The 21,380-nt window shown below is 38.5% G+C and overlaps 1 protein-coding gene across 8 annotated transcripts in view; it reads right to left on the bottom strand.

Moving 5' to 3' along the window:
* Positions 1-21,380, bottom strand: part of SCAPER (S-phase cyclin A associated protein in the ER) — a 509,648-nt gene that overhangs the window by 463,984 nt on the left and 24,284 nt on the right. The gene's annotated exons all lie outside the window — the stretch shown is intronic.

Raw genomic sequence — 21,380 nt, 5'->3', positions numbered from 1 at the left:
TTGTCATAAAATCATATTTATTCATAAAAGATAAAAATCTCATCCCCGCAAGTTTCTCATTACATTAAACAACAAAAACATCACCCCTTTATATTCCATTTAGATATACTATAGCATGTTTTAAACACTCTATGCTGAACAATATCTCAATGCTCTCCAAAAAAAATTAAATGGAAGAGAAAGAGTATTAATTACATAAATAGCCTATGATATTCCAATCCAGAGTCTTCAAGCTTTTTTTTTAACTAAACACACACACACTTTATATCATGACTCAGTTCATACACACATGATTAACTGAAACAAAGCTTCATGAAGTAATATTTATCCTTATTGTGAGAGATGCACTCTGATTATTTCCTATTCTATTCTATTTCATTTTTTAAATACTGCTTTCACTGAATTGATTTATGACCCACTAATGAATCCCAACTCAGTATACAAAACACTATGTAACCTCTCCTTATGAACTTCCAAAAACTGAGATTTTATCATAATATCTCAATCACAGAACATCTAATTCTCTACATACAACAGATCCTACTTTGCAGGGAACCTAGTTAATGTTGGTCAACCCTTTATTCAAAGAAATCCAAAGCTAGGAAACTAGATAAAAAACAAGAGGACAGAGAAATTGTGAGAAAAAATAGCTTAACCCCGTAACAAAAGCTACTGAACAAAGAAAAGCAAGCAACAGTTGGAACCCAATCTTCTGGAATGACAGCCTAGGTCATTTATCTTCATCAAGTGAATCTGCTCCTTTTAAAATGCAGCACTTCAAATGAAAACATATGTTCACACAATAACTTACAGACAAGTATTCACAGCAACATTATTCCTAATAGCCAAAAAGTAGAAACAACCCAAATGTCCAAAAACTGTTGGATAAATAAAAGGTACTATATCCATACAATGAAATCTTAGTCGGCCATAAAATAGAATAAAGTACTTGTACATGCTACAACATAAAGGAATCTTGAAAACAAGATGCTAAGTGAAAGAAGCCAGTCATAAAAGACCACATATTACATAATTCCACTTATATGTAATGTCCAAAATGGGCAAATCAAGAGAGTCAGAAAAACAGATTACTGCTTGCCTAGGGCTAGAGAGTTGGAGGATGATGAGTTACTGCTAATGAGTACAGGGTTTCTTTTTGGGATGATGAAAATGTTCTAAAATTCAATATGATGACAGTTGTACAACTCTGTGAATATACTAAGAACCACTTTTTAAATGGGTGAGTTATAGTATACATGGATTATATCCCAGTAAAAATGTTATATTTTTTAAAATATACTACCTCTGTTCACAACTTCTCCGATGCCTCTACATCTCACTCAGAGTAAAACTCAAAGTCCTCACAGTGGCCTACCACACCCTAAACCTTCTAACTCCCCATAAGTCTCTGACCATACCTCCTACTCCTCTCTTCTCTGGTGTTCATTCCACTTCAACCACACTGGCCTCCTTAAGTTCCCCAACATGCCAGACACACTACTGCCTCAGGGCTTTACACTTTAAAGTCCCCATCTGGAACACTCAAGATTAACTCCATCTTTGCCCACATGTCACTTTCTCAGTGAGGCCCTCTAACACACTCTTTTAGAAAGTGCAACCTGTTTATCCTGACTCCCGCCACTGGCACTCCCTATCCCACTTCTTCTCTAGCACTCATTACTTTATATTATTTACTTACTTGGTGGACTGTCTCCCTTTCCCCACAAGAATGTAAACTCCATTATGTTCTTTTTTTTTAATTTTTTTCTATTAGAACTCCCTCCCGCCCCACCCCCATCCCACGCATCTAGGTCATCACAGAGCACCAAGCTGAGCTCCCTGTGTTATACAGCAGGTTCGCACTAGATCTATTTTATGTATGGTAGTGTACTTATGTCAAACCTAATCTCCCAATTTGTCCTACCCTCCCCTTCCCCTCCCTGTGTCCACATGTCCGTTATCTACGTCTACATCTCTATTCCTGTGCTGCAAATAGGTTCATCTGTACCATTTTTCTAGATTCCACAAATATGCGTTAATATATAGTATTTGTTTTTCTCTTTCTGGCTTATTTCACTCTATATGACAGACTCAAGGTCCATCCACAGCTCCAAAAATGACCCAATTTCGTTCCTTTTTATGGCTGGCTGAGTAACATTCCACTGTATATATGTACCACATCTTTATCCATTCATCTGTTGACGGACATTTAGGTTGTTTCCATGTCCTGGCTAATGTAAATAGTGCTGCAATGAATATTGGGGTACATGTGTCCGACTGAATTATGGTTTTCTCAGGGTATATGTCCCACAGCTGTGTCGTATGGTAGCTCTATTTTTAGTTTTTTAAGGAACCTCCATACTGTTCTCCATAGTGGCTGTATCAATTTACATTCCTACCAACAGTGCAAGAGGGTTCCCTTTCCTCCACACCCTCTCCAGCATTTATTGTTTGCAGATTTTTTGATAATGGCCATTCTGAACAGTGTGATGTGATACCTCACTGTAGTTTTGATTTGCATTTCTCTAATGATTAGCGATGTTGAGCAGCTTTTCATGTGCCTCTTGGCCATCTGTATGTCTTCTTTGGAGAAATGTCTGTTTAGGTCTTCTGCCCATTTTTGGATTGGGTTGTTTCTTTAATATTGAGCTGCATGAGCTGTCTATATATTTTGGAGATTAATCCTTTGTCCGTTGATTCATTTGCAAATATTTTCTCCCATTCTGAGGGCTGTCTTTTCGTCTTGTTCATGGTTTCCTTTGCTGTGCAAAAGCTTTGAAGTTTCATTAGGTCCCATTTGTTTATTTTTGTTTTTATTTCCATTACTCTAGGCGGTGGTTCAGAAAAGATCTTGCTGTGATTTATGTCAAAGAGTGTTCTTCCAATGTTTTCCTCTAAGAGTTTTATAGTGTCCGGTCTTACATTTAGGTCTTTAATCCATTTTGAGCTTATTTTTGTGTATGGTGTTAGGCAGTGTTCTAATTTCATTCTTTTACATGTAGCTGTCCAGTTATCCCAGCACCAGTTATGGAAGAGGCTGTCTTTTCTCCATTGTATGTTCTTGCCTCCTTTGTCATAAATTAGGTGACCATATGTGCGGGGGTTTATCTCTGGGCTTTCTTGTACCATCGATCTATATTTCTGTATTTTTTTGTTCTGTTTTTTTTTTTTTGCGGTATGCGGGCCTCTCACTGTTGTGACCTCTCCCGTTGCGGAGCACAGGCTTTGGACGTGCAGGCTCAGAGGCCATGGCTCACGGGCCCAGCCGCTCCGTGGCATATGGGATCTTCCCGGACCGGGACATGAACCTGTGACCCGTGCATTGGCAGGCAGACTCTCAACCACTGCGCCACCAGGGAAGCCCTATATTTCTGTTTTTGAGCCAGTACCATACTGTCTTGATTACTGTAGGTCCATAGTATAATTTGAAGTTAGGGAGCCTGATTCCACCAGCTCTATTTTTCTTTCTCAAGATTGCTTTGGCTATTTGGGGTCTTCTGTGCTTCCATACAAATTGTAAAAATTTTTGTTCTAATTCTGTGAAGAATGCCATTGGTAGTTTGATAGGGATTGCACTGAACATGTAGATTGTTTTGGGTAGTATAGTCATTTTCACAATATTGATTCTTCCAATCTAAGAAAGTGGTATATTTCTCCCCCTTTTTATGTCAATTTTGATTTCTTTCATCAGTGTTTTAAAGTTTTTTGAGTACAAGTCTTTTGCCTCCTTAGGTAGATTTATTCCTAGGTATTTTACTCTTTTTGTTGCGATGGTAAATTGAATTGTTTCCTTAATTTATCTTTCTGATTTTTTGTTATTAGTGTATAGGAATGCAAGAGATTTCTGTGCATTAATTTTGTATCCTGCAACCTTACCAAATTCATTAATCAACTCTAGCAGTTTTCTGGTGGCAACTTTAGAATTTTCTATGTATAGTATCATGTCATCTGCAAACAGTGACAGCTTTACTTCTTCTTTTCCAATTTGTATTCCTTTTATTTTTCTTCTCTGATTGCTGTGGCTAGGACTTCCAAACTATGTTGAATAAGAGGGGCGAGTGGACATCCATGTCTTGTTCCTGATCTCAGTGGAAACACTTTCAGCTTTTCACCATTGAGAATGATGTTTGCTGTGGTTTTGTCATGGCCTTTATTATGTTGAGGTAGGTTCTATGTCCATTTTCTGGAGTGTTTTTATGATAAATGGGTGTTGAATTTTGTCAGAAGCTTTTTCTGCATCTATTGAGATGATCATGTGGTTTTTATTCCTTAATTTGTTAATATGGTGTATCACATTGATTGATTTGCATATACTGAAGAATCCTTGCATCCCTGGGATAAATCCCACTTGATCATGGTGTATGATCCTTTTGACATGCTATTGGATTCTGTTTGCTAGTATTTTGTTGAGGATTTCTGCATCTATGTTCATCAGTGATATTGGTCTGTAATTTTATTTTTTTGTGACATCTTCACCTGGTGTTGGTATCAGGGTGATGGTGGCCTCATAAAATGAATTTTGGGAGTCTTGCTCCCTCTGCTGTTTTCTGGAAAAGTTTGAGGCTTGGTGTTAGCTATTCTCTAAATGTTTAATAGAATTTGCCTGTGAAGCCATCTGGACCTGGGCTTTTGTTTATTGGAAGACTTTCAATTACAGTTTCTATTTCATAACTTGTGATAGGTCTGTCTATATTTTCTAATTCTTCCCGGTTCAGTCTTGGAAAATTGTACCTTTCCAAGAATTTGTCCATTTCTTTGTGCTTGTCCATTTTATTGGCATATAGTTGTTTGTAGTAGTCTCTTCTAATCCTTTATATTTCTGCAGTGTCAGTTGTGATTTCTCCTTTTTCATTTCTAATTTTATTGATTTGAGTCCTTTCCCTTTTTTTCTTGATGAGTCTTGCTAAAGTTTTATCAATTTTGTTTATCTTCTCAAAGAACCAACTTTTAGTTATACTGATCTTTGCTACTGTTTTCTGTTTCTACTTCATTTATTTCTGTTCTGATCTTTATGATTTCTTTCCTCCTACTGACTTTACGTTTTCTTTGTTCTTCTTTCTCTAATTGCTTAAGATGTAATATTAGGTTGTTTATTTGAGATTTTTCTTGTTTCTTGAGGTAGGACTGTATTGCTATATACTTCCCTCTTAGAACTGCTTTTGCTGCATCCCATAGGTTTTGGGTCATCGTGTTCTCATTGTCATTTGTTTCTAGGTATTTTTTGAATTCCTCTTTGATTTCTTCAATGATCTCTTGGTTATTTAGTAGTGCACTGTTTAGCCTCCATGTATTTGTGTATTTTACACTTTTTTTTCCTGTAATTGATTTCTAATCTCATATCGTAGTCAGAAGAGATGCTTGATACAATTTCAATTTTCTCAAATTTTCTGAGGCTTGATTTGTGACCCAAAATGTGATCTATCCTGTAGAATGTTCTGTATGCACTTGAGAAGAACGTGTATTCTGCCACTTTCAGGTAGAATGTCCTATAAATATCAATTAAATCTATGCGGTCTACTGTGTCATTTAAAATTTGTGTTTCCTTATTTATTTTCTGTTTGGATGATATGTCCATTGGTGTAAGTGAGGTGTTAAAGTACCCTACCATTATTGTTACTGTCGAATTCCCCTTCTATGGCTATTAGCATTTCTTATGTATTGAGATGCTCCTATGTTGGGTGCATATTTATACTTGTTATATCTTTTTCTTGGATTGATCCCTTGATTATTATGTAGTGTCCTTCCTTATCTCTTGTAACAGCCTTTATTTTAAGGTCTATTTTATCTGATACGAGTATTGCTACTCCAGCTTTCTTTTGATTTCCATTTGAATGGAATATCTTTTTCCATCCCTTCACCTCAGTCTGTATGTGTCCCTAGGTCTGAAGTGGGTCTCCTGTACACAGCATATATATGGGCCTTGTTTTTGTATCCACTCAGCCAGTCTGTGTCTTTTGTTTGGAGTATTTAATCCATTTACATTCAAGGTTATTATCGATACCTATGTTCCTATTACCATTTTCTTAATTGTTTTAGGTTTGTTTTTGTGGGTCTTTTTTCTTCTCTTGTGTTTCCCGCCTAGAGAAGTTCTTTTAGCATGTGTTGTAAAGCTGGTTTGGTGGTGCTGAATTCTCTTAGCTTTTGCTTGTCTATAAGGTTTTAGATTTCTCCATCAAAGCTGAATGAGATCCTTGCTATGTAATCTTGGTTGTAGGCTTTTCTCTTTCATCACTTTAAGTAGATCTGCCACTCCCTTCTGGCCTGCAGAGTTTCTCCTGAAAAATCAGCTGTTAACCTTATGGGGATTCCTTTGTATGTTATATTTTGTTTTTCCCTTGCTGCTTTTAATATTTTTCCTTTGAACTTAATTTTTGTTAGTTTAATTAATATGTATCTCGGTGGGTTTCTACTAGGGTTTATCATGTATGGGACTCTCTGTGCTTTCTGGACTTAGGTGATTATTTCCTTTCCCATTTTACGTAACTTTTCCACAATAATCTCTTCAAATATTTTCTCAGAGCATTTCTTTTTCTTTTTTTATTCTGGGACCCCTATAACTTGAATGTTGGTGCATTTAGTGTTGTCCCAGAGGTCTCTGAGATTTTCTTCAATTCTCTTCATTCTTTTTTCTTTATTCTGCTCCTCGGCAATTATTTGCACCATTCTGTCTTCCAGCTCACTTATTCATTCTTCTGCCCCAGTTATTCTATTATTGATTGCTTCTAGTGTATTTTTCATTTTAGTTATAGTGTTGTCCATCACTGTTTCTTCTTTATTTTTTCTACATCTTTGTTAAACATTTCTTGTATTTTCTCAATCCGTGCCTGCATTCTATTTCCGAGATTCTGGATTATCTTTACTATCATTACTCTGAATTCTTTTTCAGTAGGTTGCCAATTTCCTCTTCATTTATTTGGTCTTGTAGATTTTTACCTTGCTCCTTCATCTGTAACATATTTTTTTGTCGTCTTTTTTTTTTTTTTTTTTGCTGCGTGGAACTGTCTTCCTGTCTTACTGATTGTTTGGCCTGAGGCTTCCAGCACTGGAGTCTGTAGGCTGTTGTGTAGATCTGAGTCTTGGTGCCAAGATGAGGACCTCCGAAGACCTCACTCCAGTGAATATTCCTTGGGGTCTGAGGTTCTCTGGTTCTCTGTTACTCCAGTGGTTTGGACTCAGGGCTCCCACTGCAGGAGCTCAGGCTCAACCCCCAGTTCATGAACCAAGATCCCGCAAGCTGCGTGGGGCAGCAAAAAAGAAAAAGAAAAAAAAGAGAACAATAACAAAGAGTAAAAAATATAATAAGATTAGAAAACTAACAGATATGCTAGAAAAATTTAAAAATAAAAATATAGATGAAACAACAACCAGAAGGTACACCGGAAAAGCAGCAAAAAAGAGGGGAAAAAAAAGCCAGAAAAGGCCTTAGCTGTTGGGGGCGGGGCTTAGGCAGGGGCAGGGTTTAGGCAGTGGGCAGGGCCTATGCTTCAGACTCACAGGGCTGGAAAAAGCACCGGGGGCAGGGGGGCTTAGGCTCAACGCAGCAGGAGGGGCTCAGGAGTGTTTCTGGCCTTGGAGGACAGAGGACCACTTCCAGGACCCCAGCTGGCTGCCTGGGCATGAGTGGGCAAGGGAAATGCTAGACGCGTTCTACTCCGATCCTCCAATCCTGGAGGGTCCCTCCCCACTGGCCTCTCTTCTTCTCCCCACACCCCATCTTATGCCGCTAGGACCCACATAGCCAGAGGGGGCCCCAGAAGGCAGGGGACCAGACCCAGAAGCCCAACAGGCTTCCCAAGCTGACTGGGCAGGGAATATGCCCGCGGCACTTACCCTGACACCCCAGTCCCGTGGGTCCCCTCCCGGTCCGCCTCTCCTCCCCTTCCTCCCTCCTCCCTCCCTCCTATGCCCCTAGAACCCCCACAGCCGGAGGGGGCCCCGGAGGGCAGAGCACCAGGCCCAGATCCCAGCAGGCTTCCCAGGGCCCAAGTGGGTGGGGGAAACACCCACCACACCTTCCCTGATCCTGTGATCCTGGAGGGATCCTCCCCAACCGCCTCTCTCTTCTCCCCTCACCTCCCTCCTATGCCCCTAGGGTCCACGCAGCCTGGATGGCGCCTTAGAGACCAGAGGACCTGGTCTGGGAGCCCAGCAGGCTTCCTGGGACCTGACCGGGCAAGGCAAATGCTAGGCGCGCTACCAACTGATCCTCGAGCCCCTGAGGGTCCATGCAGGCGAGGGAACCCCTCCCCTCTCCCAGCCACCCCTCAGGGGCCCTGGTACTGTCCAGCCTCAACTTCTCCTCCCCCCCTCACTCCCCCCCACATCCTAGCCAGTTTCTTGGGGGTTCCTCCCGTTTCCTTGGGCATCGAGGTCCCCCACCAACGTCCAACAGGTGCCCTAGTTGTGGGGAGACGTGAACTCTGCGTCCTCCCATGCTTCCATCTTGACTCCACCCCCTTTCTCATCTGGTTTTGTTATTGCTATAGCCTCAGAATACAGAACAGTGCCTAGCATTGAATAGGCATTAATTAAACACTTATTTACTAATGAATGAAGCCTGTACTAAAGAATCTTTGCGAAGAGAGGGCAGACAGCAGAAGCAAGAAGAACAACAATCCTACAGCCTGTGGAACAAAAACCACACACACAGAAAGACAAACAAGATGAAAAGGCAGAGGGTTATATACCAGATGAAGGAACAAGATAAAACCCCAGAAAAACAACTAAATGAAATGGAGATAGGCAACCTTCCAGAAAAGAATTCAGAATAACGATAGTGAAAATGATCCAGGACCTCGGAAAAACAATGGAGGCAAAGATCAAGAAGATGCAAGAAATGTTTAACAAAGACCTAGAAGAATTAAAGAAGTAACAGAGATGAACAATACAATAATGGAAATGAAAAATACAGTGGAAGGAATCAATAGCAGAATATCTGAGGCAGAAGAACGGATAAGTGGCCTGGAAGACAGAATGGTGGAATTCACTTCTGCGGAACAGAATAGAGAAAAAAGAATGAAAAGAAATAAAGACAGCCTAAGACACCTCCGGGACAACATTAAACACAACAACATTCACATTATATGGATCCCAGAAGGAGAAGAGAGAGCGAAAGGACCAGAGAAAATATTTGAAAAGATTATAGTCGAAAACTTCCCTAACATGGGAAAGAAAATAGCCACCCAAGTCCAGGAAGCACAGAGTCCCATACAGGATAAACCCAAGGAGAAACACAGAGAGACACATAGTAATCATATTGGCAAAAATTAAAGACAAAGGGCTTCCCTGGTGGCACAGGGGTTGAGAGCCCACCTACCAATGCAGGGGACGTGGGTTCGAGCCGTGGTCCGGGAAGATCCCACATGCCACGGAGCAACTAAGCCCGTGCACCACAACTACTGAGCCTGTGCTCTAGAGCCCGAGAGCCGCAACTACTGAGCCCGAGTGCCACAGCTACTGAAGCCCGCATGCCTAGAGCCTGTGCTCCGCAACAAGAGAAGCCACCGCAGTGAGAGGCCCGCACAATGCAAAGAAGAGTAGCCCCCACTTGCCATAACTAGAGAAAGCCCACGAGCAGCAACGAAGACACAACTCAGCCAAAAATAAATAAATAAAATAAATAAATTTATTTAAAAAAATTAAAGACAAACAAAAATTATTGAAAGCAGCAAGGGAAAAATGACAAATAACATACAAGGGAACTCCCATAAGGTTAACAGCTGATTTCTCAGCAGAAATTCTACAAGCCAGAAGAGAGTGGCATGATGTACTTAATGTGATGAAAGGGAAGAACCTACAACCAAGATTACTCTACCCGGCAAGGATCTCATTCAGATTCAATGGAGAAATCAACAGCTTTACAGACAAGCAAAAGCTAAGAGAATTCAGCACCACCAAACCAGCTCTACAACAAATGCTAAAGGAACTTCTCTAAGTGGGAAACACAAGAGAAGAAAAGGACCTACTAAAATAAACTCAAAACAATTAAGAATAGGGTCATAGGAACATACATATTGATAATTACCTTAAACGTGAATGGATTAGATGCTCCAACCAAAAGACACAGGCTCGCTGAATGGATACAAAAACAAGACCCATATATATGCTGTCTACAAGAGACCCATTTGAGAACTAGGGACACATACAGACTGAAAGTAAGGGGATGGAAGAAGATATTCATTGAAATGGAAATCAAAAGAAAGCTGGAGTAGTAATACTCATATCAGATAAAATAGACTTTAAAATAAAGAATGTTACAAGAGACAAGGAAGGACACTACATAATGATCAAGGGATCAATCCCAGAAGAAGGTATAACAATTATAAATATATATGCACCCAACATAGGTGCACCTCAATACATAAGGCAACTGCTAACAGCTCTAAAAGAGGAAATCGACAGTAACATAATAATAGTGAGGGACTTTAACACCTCACTTACACCAATGGATATATCATCCAAAATGAAAATAAATAAGGAAACAGAAGCTTTAAATGACACAACAGACCAGGTAGATTTAATTGATATTTATAGCACATTCCATCCAAAAACAATAGATTACACTTTCTTCTCATGTGCGCAGGGAACAGTCTCCAGGAGACATAACATCTTGGGTCACAAATCAAGCCTCAGGAAATTTAAGAAAATTGAAATCATATCAAGCATCTTTTCTGACCACAACGCTATGAGATTAGAAATGAATTACAGGGGAAAAAACATAAAAAACACAAACACATGGAGGCTAAACAATACATTACTAAATAACCAAGAGATCACTGAAGAAATCAAAGAGGAAATCAAAAAATACCTAGAGACAAATGACAATGAAAACATGACGATCCAAAACCTATGGGATGCAGCAAAAGCAGTTCTAAGAGGGAAGTTTATAGCTATACAAACCTACCTCAAGAAACAAGAAAAATCTCAAGTAAACAATCTAACCTTACACCTAAAGGAACTAGAGAAAGAAGACTGAACAAAACCCAGAGTTAACAGAAAGAAAGAAATCATAAAGATCAGAGCAGAAATAAATGAAATAGAAACAAAGAAAACAATAGCAAAGATCAATAAAACTAAAAGCTGGTGCTTTGAGAAGATAAACAAAATTGATAAACCATTAGCCAGACTCATCAAGAAAAAAACAAAGACTCAAAACAATAAAATTAGAAATGAAAACAGAGAAGTTACAACAGACACTGCAGAAATACAAAGCATCCTAAGAGACTACTACAGGCCACTCTATGCCAATAAAATGGGCAACCTGGAAGAAATGGACAAATTCTTAGAAATGTATAAACTTCCAAACTAAACCAGGAAGAAACAGTAAATATGAACAGACCAATCACAAGTAATGAAATTGAATTTGTGATTAAAAATCTTCCAACAAACAAAAGTCCAGGACCTGATGGCTTCACAGGTGAATTCTATCAAACATTTAGAGAAGAGCTAACACTGATTCTTCTCAAACTCTTCCAAAAAACTGCAGAGGAAGGAACACTCCCAAACTCATTCTATGAGGCCACCATCACCCTGATACCAAAACCAGACAAAGATACTACAAATAAAGAAAATTACAGACCAATATCACTGATGAAAATAGATGCAAAAATCCTCAACAAAATACTAGCAAACAGAATCCAACAGCACATTAAAAGGATCGTACACCATGACCAAGTGGGATTTATCCCAGGGATTCAAGGATTCTTCAATATACACAAATCAATCAATGATACACCGCATTAACAAATTGAAGAATAAAAACCATATGACCATCTCAATAGATACAGAAAAAGCTTTTGACAAAATTCAACACCCATTTATGATAAAATCTCTCCAGAAAGTGGGCATAGAGGGAACCTACATCAACATAATAAAGGCCATATATGAAAAACCCACAGCAAACATCATTCTCAATGGTGAAAAACTGAAAGCGTTTCCTCTAAGATCAGGAACGAGACAAGGATGTCCACTCTCACCACTATTATACAACATACTTTTGGAAGTCGTACCGACGGCAATCAGAGAAGAAAAAGAAATAAAAGGAATACAAATTGGGAAAGAAGAAGTAAAACTGTCACTGTTTGTAGATGACATGATACTATACATAGAAAATCCTAAAAATGCCACCAGAAAACTACGAGAGCTAATCAATGAATTTGGTAAATTTGCAGGATACAAAATTAATGCACAGAAATCTCTTGCATTTCCTATACACTAATGATGAAAAATCTGAAAGAGAAATTATGGAAACACTCCCACTTACCATTGCAACAAAAAGAATACAATACCTAGGAATAAACCTACCTAGGGAGACAAAAGACCTGTATGCAGAAAACTATAAGACACTGATGAAAAAACTTAAAGATGATACCAATAGATGGAGAGATATACCATGTTCTTGGATTGGAAGAATCAATATTGTGAAAATGACTATACTACCCAAAGCAATCTACAGATTCAATGCAATCCCTATCAAATTACCAATGGCACTTTTTATGGAACTAGAACAAATCATCTTAAAACTTGTATGGAGACACAAAAGACCCCGAACAGCCAAAGCAGTCTTGAGGGAAAAAAATGGAGCTGGAGGAATCAGACTCCCTAACTTCAGACTATACTACAAAGCTACAGTAATCAAGACAATATGGTACTGGCACAAAAACAGAAGCATAGATCAATGGAACAAGATAGAAAACCCAGAGATAAACCCACACACCTATGGCCAACTAATCTATGACAAAGAAGGCAAAGATATACAATGGAGAAAAGACAGTCTCTTCAATAAGTAGTTCTTGGAAAACTGGACAGCTACATGTAAAAGAATGAAATTAGAACACTGCCTAACACCATACACGAAAATAAACTCAAATTGGATTCGAGACTTAAATGTAAGACCGGACAGTATAAAACTCTTAGAGGAAACATAGGAAGAACACTCTTTTACATATATCACAGCAAGATATTTTTTGATCCACCTCCTAGAGTAATGGAAATAAAAACAAAAATAAACAAATGGGACCTAATGAAACTTCAAAGCTTTTGCACAGCAAAGGAAACCATATACAAGATGAAAAGACAACCCTCAGAATGGGAGAAAATATTTGCAAATGAATCAATGGACAAAGGATTACTCTCCAAAATATATAGACAGCTCATGCAGCTCAATATTAAAGAAACAAACAACCCAATCCAAAAATGGGCAGAAGACCTAAACAGACATTTCTCCAAAGAAGACATACAGATGGCCAAGAAGCACATGAAAAGCTGCTCAACATCACTAATTATTAGATAAATGCAAAGCAAAACTACAATGAGGTATCACCTCACACCAGGTAGAATGGGCATCATCAGAAAATCTACCAACAACAAATGCTGGAGAGGGTGCAGAGAAAAGGGAACCCTCTTGCACTGTTGGTGGGAATGTAAATTGATACAGCCACTATGGAGAACAGTATGGAGGTTCCTTAAAAAACTAAAAATAGAATTACCATATGACCCAGGAATCCCACTACTGGGCATATACCCAGAGAAAACCATAATTCAAAAAGACACATGCACCCCAATGTTCATTGCAGCACTATTTACAATAGCCAGGTCATGGAAGCAACCTAAATGCCCATTGACAGATGAATGGATAAAGAAGTTGTGGTACATATATACAATGGAATATTACTCAGCCATAAAGAGGAACGAAACTGAGTCATTTGTTGAGACGTGGACACATCTAGAGACTGTCATACAGAGTGAAGTAAGTCAGAAAGAGAAAAACAAATATCGTATATTAACGCATGTATGTGGAACCTAGAAAAATGGTACAGATGAACCGGTCTGCAAGGCAGAAGTTGAGACACAGATGTAGAGAACAGATGTATGGACATCAAAGGGTGGAAAACCATGGTGGGGTGGGGATGGTGGTGTGCTAAATTGGGCAATTGGGATGGACATGTATACACTGATGTGTATAAAATTGATGACTAATAAGAACCTGCAGTATAAAAAAACAAACAAAAAAACAACTAATACAGAACTGTCTTTGGGTTATTTGTATGGAAATATGTTAATATAAATGTTTCAGATATTACATGAAATTTCTAAAAATCTTACATGTTCTGGTATAATGTTATAAGTAATAATTCTAGTTATTACTTTAAAATGTATATCTCAGAAATAACTAAATTTCCTTGTCAATTGCATTAGTATGAACTCTCATCAAATCTTTAACCGTGGTCATTTTTAAGTCTTTTGTCATTTACAGACAGTTCTTTGTGTACTCTGATGCTTTTGCAAATATGTTCCTATAAAAGGGTTTCGTCTTCAAGGAATTCGTGGAAAAGACTGAGAAGTACAGGTTTCTGGTAACTGACTATACTGCTGAACTGAATGAATAAGCATTTTCAGAACTCTAATGGAAAACTGATGAACTCATAAAAGTGCTAAGAAAAGATCAAGATGAAAAAAAAGTAATTACATGGGACTGAGTGAACTGATGAGGATGATTATAATTGTTGTGACTTTCTGTTTGAATAAAAAAAAAATCCCACAAGGACTCAGAGGCAAAGAATATACAAATCAATTTTCATTGCAAAGTAAAAGAGCTGTTACAGTGGAGGATTACTGGACTGAATGTCAATATTATGACATAGTATGAGTGTGTTTCGTGTTTGGTAATTGCAATCCTTGTTGCTTTTGTTGTGGTCATCCATTTACAATGCTTGGTGTCAGTCTATTTATCTCTTGTAAAAATAAAATACAGTGTGTGTGTGGGGGGAAGAATCTTTGCTCACAGCGTTCCTTTCTTCTCACCCTATATGTATTCAAAGCCTATCAATTCTTCAAGGCCAGCTCAAAAGTCATCTTCATGAAACCCATTTTGATATCCCCAGCTGACAGAGGTCTTCATCTAAATTCCCAGATCACTTCATCTGTAATCATTACCTCTAAAAAGTGGGGGAAAGTGTGATCCAGTGGAAAAAGAGTATATAGGCACAGGAGTCAACCAAATCACTGGTCATGTGACCTTGAGAAGTCATTCAACCCTTTTGAGTATCAGTATTCCCACTTATAAAAATTAAGGCTGGGTTGTTTACCCAAGAAAATTTTTTCCACACAAATACCTATATACAAATATTGAAAGCACCTTTATTCATAATATCTCCAAACTGGAAACAACCCAAATATCAAAAAGAAAAGAAATAATCCAATTGTGGCATAACTGTATAACAGAATAGAAAGCAATACAAAGGAATGAACTATTGATATATGCAATAAAATGAATATCACAGACATTATGTTCAGAAAAAGAACCGGGACACAAAAGAATACTGAATTTATATCATTTATATCAAGTTTTAGAACATGCAAAACTAATCCTAGGTGAAAATATCGAAAGAGGATTGCCTCAGTTGGAAGGGAAGGACTGGGGAGAAGTACAAGGCAACTTTCTGGGAAGATGGATTGCGGTAGTGCTTCCCAACTATGTATAAATGTGTCAATACTCAATTAACTGCCCACTTAAAAAGTGGTCATACTTTTTGTTTGTAAATTATACCAGTAAAATTGATTAAAGAGGGCTTCCCTGGTGGCGCAGTGGTTGAGAGTCCACCTGCCGATGCAGGAGACACGGGTTCGTGCCCTGGTCCAGGAAGATCCCACATGCCGCGGAGCGGCTAGGCCCGTGAGCCATGGCCGCTGAGCCTGTGCTCCACAATGGGAGAGGCCACAACAGTGAGAGGGCCGCGTACCACAAAAAAAAAAAAAAAAATTGATTTAAGAAAAGGGCACAAAGCTTAAGGGGAAAAAATGAAGGCTATCCTTAATTTATAAGGTTCTTAGGAGGATTAGATGAGAAACACTTCTACTGAAATCAGTATGGCATAGTGAGAAAGACTACACACTGATATGGGGCTGAATCTCAATTTAGCAAATTACTATAGCTACTAGTTATATAACCTTGGACAACTCATTAATCCCTCAGAACTTCAGTTTTCTCTTATGTAAAGAGAATAATATCTACTTTACAGAGTTAAATGGTAGCATACTAGAGTTTCCACCAGTTAAGAAAATATCTGTTACCTAACAAGTACCCCAGTAGTTTTTTAAATAATACATAAAATCCAGCACATAGTAGATGCTCAATTAGTGTTATACTCTTTTTCCCATTTCACTTGGATGAGAATTTCCTCCTCTACTACAGTTTAGGATCCTGAAGGACAGGATCAGCAACTCAGTGATCTTCTCTTTCCTCTACTTAAGATTCTATCTAAAAAATGGTAGGCACTCAACAAAGATTTTACAGGAAAGGAAGGAAGGAAGTAGGCTGGCTTGTTGATTAAGCAGAATTACCTCTTTTTCTTTTGGTCATTCCAGAATCAATTACTGAGCTTTTCAATAAAGACAGTTGTAGGCTAGATACCAATAACTTTTTTAAGGCAGACACAAAACTTATGTACTACATGATCCATATGCACTAGAAAACAGATTTGAAATAGACAAGAAGCAATGTGAAGTAAAGAATGGATCTCTGAAGACAGACCCAAATACATATCCCAAGACTGACACTTAAAAATCTATGTAATGGGGCTTCCCTGGTGGCGCAGTGGTTGAGAGTCCACCTGCTGATGCAGGGAACATGGGTTCGTGCCCTGGTCCGGGAAGATCCCACATGCTGTGGAGCGGCTGGGCCCGTGAGCCATGGCCGCTGAGCCTGCACGTCCCGAGCCTGTGCTCTGCAACGGGAGAGGCCACAACAGTGAGAGGCCCGCGTACCGCAAAAAAAAAAAAAAAAAATCTATGTAATGCAGGACTTCCCTCGTGGCGCAGCGGTTAAGAATCCGCCTATATATGTCCATGCCTCTCTCTCGAGGCATGGACATATATACACTACCAAACGTAAAATAGATAGCTAGTGGGAAGCAGCCGCATAGCACAGGGAGATCAGCTCGGTGCTTTGTGACCACCTAGAGGGGTGGGATAGGGAGGGTGGGAGGGAGGGAGACGCAAGAGGGAAGAGATATGGGAACATATGTATAACTGATTCACTTTGTTATAATGCAGAAACTAACACACCATTGTAAAGCAATTATACTCCAATAAAGATGTAAAAAAAAAAAAGAATCCGCCTATGTTTGTTCTTTGCTATTTTCCAGATTTTCTGAAATACAACTGGAGTACAATTACAACTTTAAAAGATTATAATGATATAAATTTAAATGTATTCAGGAGAGGAGATCAAGACAGCAGGATAGGAGGATGCTGAGCTCACCTCCCCCCAAGAACATATCAAAAAAAAAAGAAAGAAACACATCAATTCTCACAGAAAACAGACTGGAGACTGGCATAAAGACTCTTACATAACCAAGGCTGTAAAGAAAGATCCACACAGAGTCAGGAAAGAAGGGAAGAGAAGTGATCAGGTTGGGACCCACACCTGAAGGAGGGGGCACAGAAGTAGGGGAATTACTTGGTTTTGGAGATCCTCTTTGGAAATAGAGGGGTTTGAACCACATATTGGGCACTCCAGGCCCGGAGTCCGACACCAGAAAGACAAATCCCCTTCACTGGTTTGAAGACAAGTGGGACTGGCAGGGGGGCTGTGAGAAACTTGAACTCCACTCATTAAGAGCATGCACATGCTTGCTTGCTCCCAAAACAAGGCAGAGGAAGCCGACTGAGACTGCCTAGGACTCTAGCTGCTTTCCACAACCACCCCAGTGCACGCCCTGGCCTACCTTGCTCTGCCACACAGCTCCCAACTAGGGTGAAGGTTGCCGCTGCGAAGGAAAGTGCACAGTTGTGGGGGATGGCACCAACTTGGACCCAGCTCTGCATCTGGATGGGGCAAGGGCAGCCATTACTGGCACTCCCAGAGGCAGCAGATTGGGAGTGGTCTGGACTGTGACTGTAAGGCCTGGACAGCCCCAGCGCATGCCCCAATCCATACTGAGTGCCCGCTCCAGCCCCTCTTGCTCCAGTGCAGCTCCGCAACTACTGAAGCCCACGTGCCTAGAGCCTGTGCTCCGCGACAAGAGAAGCCACTGCAGTGAGAGTCACACGCACCGCAACGAAGAGTAGCCCCCACTCGCCAAAACTAGGGAAAGCCCACATGCAGCAATGAAGACCCAATGCAGCCAAAAATAAATAAAATTTATTTTAAAAAATTTAAGAAAATTTACATCAAGCAATTTTCCAACCGTAATAGTATGAAACTAGAATCAATTACAGGAAGAAAAATGAGAAAAAAACACAAGGGGACCAAACAACAGACTACTAAAAAAAAATAGATCAATGAAAAAATCAAAGAGGAAATCAAAAATTACCTTCAGATAGATGAAAATAAAAACACAACTCTCCAAAGTCTATGGGATGCAGCAAAAGCAGACCTAAGAGGGAAGTTTATAGCAATACACACATATGTCAGGGAACAAGAAAAATCTCAAATAAAAATCCTAACCTACAATCTATAGGAATTAGAAAAAGAAGAACAAAAAAGCCAAAAGTGAGCAGAAGGAAGGAAATAATAAAGATCAGAGAGGAAACAAATAAAACGGAGACTAAAAAAACAATTAAAAAGATCAATAAAACCAAGACCTGGTTTTCTGAAATGACAAACAAAATTTAAAGCCTTTAGCCAGGCTCATCAAGAAAAAAAGAGAGCAGACCCAACTAAACAAAATAAGAAATTAAACAGGAGAAATTGCATCTAATATCACAGAGATACAAAAAATCATAAGAGAATACTACAAGCAGTTATATGGTAACAAATTGGACAATACAGAAGAAATGGATAAATTTCTAGAAACATACAAACTTCCAAGATGGAATCAACAAGAAATGGATAATCTGAACAGACTGATAACTAGCAGTGAGACTGAATTAATAATAAAAAAAACTGACAGCAAACAAAAGTTCAGGGACTCACAGCTTCATAGCGAAATTCTACAAAATATATGAAGAAGGGCTAATACCTATCCTTCTCGAACTATTCCAAAAAGTTGAAGAGGAAGAAACTCCCAAATTCATCCTACAATGCCACCATTATGCTGATAACAAAAAGAGACACAGATACCCCAAAAAAAGAAAGTTATGGGCCAATATCTCTGATGAATATAGATGCAAAAATGCTCAACAAAATATTAGCAACCTGGTTTCAACAATATATAAAAAGAATCATACACATGATCAAGCAAGATTTATTCCAAGGATACAAGGACAGTTCAATATCTACAAATCAATGTAATACGCAACATTAACAAAAGGAACAATAAAAATCACAATCATAGATGAAGAAAAAGTATCTGACAAAATTCAACATCCATTCATGACAAAAACTTTCATCAAAGCTGGTTTAGAAGGAACGTATCTGAACATAATAAAGGCTATTTATGACAAATCCACAGTTAACACCATACTCAATGATGAAAAGTTGAAAGTTTTTCCTCTAAAATCAGGAACAAGGATTCCCACCTTCACCACTTCTATTTAACAAAGTATTGTAAATCCTAGCCACAGCAATTGGACAAAAAAAGAGAAATGAAACGCATCCAGATTGGAAGAAAAGAAGTAAAACTGTCCCTATTTGCAAATGATATGATGCTATATATAGAAAACCCTAAAGTCCCAACCGAAAAACCATTAGAACTAAGAAGTGAGTTCAGTAAAGGTTCAGGATATAAGGCTAACATACAGAAATATGTTGTTCTTCTACACACTAATAATAAACTATCAGAGAAAGAAAAAAAAACCATTTAAAATCACATCAAAAAGAATAAAATATCTAGGAATAAACTTAACCCAGGAGATGAAAGACCTATACTCTGAAAACTATAAAATACTGATGAAGGAAACTCAAGATGATACAGAGAGATGGAAAGATAACCCATGTTTATGGATTGGAAGAATTAATATTGTTAATATGCCCATATCACCCAAAGCAATCTACATATTTAATGCAATCTCTATCAAAAATACCCATGACATTTTTGCACAAAACTAGAACAAAAAATCCTTAAAATCATTTGGAACCACAAAAGAAACTGAATAGCCAAGGCAATCTTTAGAAAAAAGAACAAATCTGAACTCACACTCCCAGACTTCAGAGTATACTACAAAGCTACAGAAATCAAAACAATATGCCACTGACACAAAAACAGACACATATATCAATGGAAGAGAATAGGGAGCCCAGAAATAAACCCGTGCACTTACAGTCAATTAATCTACAACAAAGGAGGCAGGAATATATAATAGAAGAAGGCCAGTCTCTTCAATAACTGCTGCTGGGAAAACTGGACGGCTACATGTAAAAGAATGAAGTTAGAACATTTTCTCACTCAAAATATAAAAATAAACTCAAAATGGATTAAAGACCTAAGTGTAAGACTGGAAACCATAAAACTCCTACAAGAAAACACAGGCAGAACACTCTTTGATATAAACTGTAGCAACATTTTTTTGGATCTGCCTCCTAAGGCAAAGGAAACAAAAGGAAAAATAAGCAAATGGGACCTAATTTAGCTTACTTGGGTAAACTATAATGTGTAGATTAATAAACAAAAATAAGGGATGTATGTGTCATAGTAGAGTATTTAAATACAACGGATTTCTGGGGAGCAATCCACTTGAATAAAAAAACCAATAGAGTGAGCAAGCACAGGAGTGACACCAAGAGCCCACGTCAGGTTAAATGTCACCATTACATCAGGTTAAAAAGGCCATGTTCTCATTTCTCCCAAAAATTTAAATAAATGGCTAATAAGAACATCAAAAGATGTTAAACATCGTTAGTCATTAGTGAAATACAAATCACAACCTCACAACTACAATGAGATACCTCTTCACAACTACTAGGATGACTATAATCCAAGACAGACAAAACCAGTGTTATAGAGGACGTGAAAAAACTGGAACCACCATACACTGTGGATTGTGAATGCAATATAGTGCAGCTGGTTTTGTAAACATTCTGGCAGTTCCTAAAAACGTTAAATACAGAGTTACAGTATAACCCAGCAATTCCACTCCTAGAAACATACCCAAGAGAAATGAAAATATAGCCCCACAAAAAAAAGCTATACACAGATATTCATAGCAGCATTGTCCATAGAATTCAAAAAGTGAAACAACCCAAATGACTATCAACTGATGAATGAATAAATAAAATGTGGTACATCCATAAAAGAAATGAACTTCCTGGAAAAGTCAAAATTACCAAGACAAGAAAAGCATCAATGGTTGCCAGCAATTCAAGGGGAAGGAGGAATGAATAGGCAGAGCACAGAGAATTTTTATGTCAGTGAAAGTATTCTGTATGATACTATAATGGTGGATACATGTCATTATACATTTGTCCTAACCCATAAAATGTACAACACCAAGACTGAACA

This window comes from Mesoplodon bidens (genome assembly GCF_964165515.1).
Source record: "Mesoplodon bidens genome assembly, chromosome: 3".
Lineage (NCBI taxonomy): Eukaryota > Metazoa > Chordata > Mammalia > Artiodactyla > Ziphiidae > Mesoplodon > Mesoplodon bidens.
Note: the sequence above shows the minus strand (reverse complement) of the source record. Positions and strands in the feature narration are given on the sequence as shown.